Source organism: Penaeus monodon, chromosome 24 (genome assembly GCF_015228065.2).
Source record: "Penaeus monodon isolate SGIC_2016 chromosome 24, NSTDA_Pmon_1, whole genome shotgun sequence".
Lineage (NCBI taxonomy): Eukaryota > Metazoa > Arthropoda > Malacostraca > Decapoda > Penaeidae > Penaeus > Penaeus monodon.
The window spans coordinates 12183643-12184092 of record NC_051409.1 but is presented as its reverse complement, the minus strand read 5'-3'; the positions used below and the strand labels follow the sequence as shown (position 1 = coordinate 12184092).

Genomic DNA, 450 nt, shown 5'->3' with positions numbered 1-450 from the left:
TCAAACGTGTAAAGTTGTGGATGACGTAAATGGAAGTCCCCCCTGGCTCAAACACCCCTCTCCCTTCCCTCCCTCCCAACGCGTATCACTTGCAGACTGATACCAAGAGGAGGGGGCTGGGGGGGGGAGGAGTAGGGAGGGAGAAAGGGGAGGGGGTGCGAGGATGGGAGTAGGGGCATTTCGCGCATCTGTTTACCTATTCTTTTCGCACATTATGAGTGTCTTGACCATCATCCGCTTGCCAAGGCTCGTCTGTCCTCGTGCCAAGATGTTGAGTGAGGCGGAACGAAGTTGCAGAGGGAAAAGCAGGAACAGAGTTCAGGAGAGAAAATAAGAGGAGGCATTAATAAGAATTTTCAAGGAGTGTGTAGGCGACGTTGCGGGAAAGTTGATAATTAATGGCAATGACCTCGCAGTTGAAAATGTCACATGCTGCTTTTATTTTTTCTT

At 50.0% G+C, this 450-nt stretch overlaps 1 protein-coding gene across 1 annotated transcript in view; it reads left to right on the top strand.

The window, feature by feature from the left end:
- The window catches only part of LOC119588583, a gene marked incomplete in the record, with an annotated part of 49963 nt that overhangs the window by 19396 nt on the left and 30117 nt on the right, over positions 1 to 450 (top strand).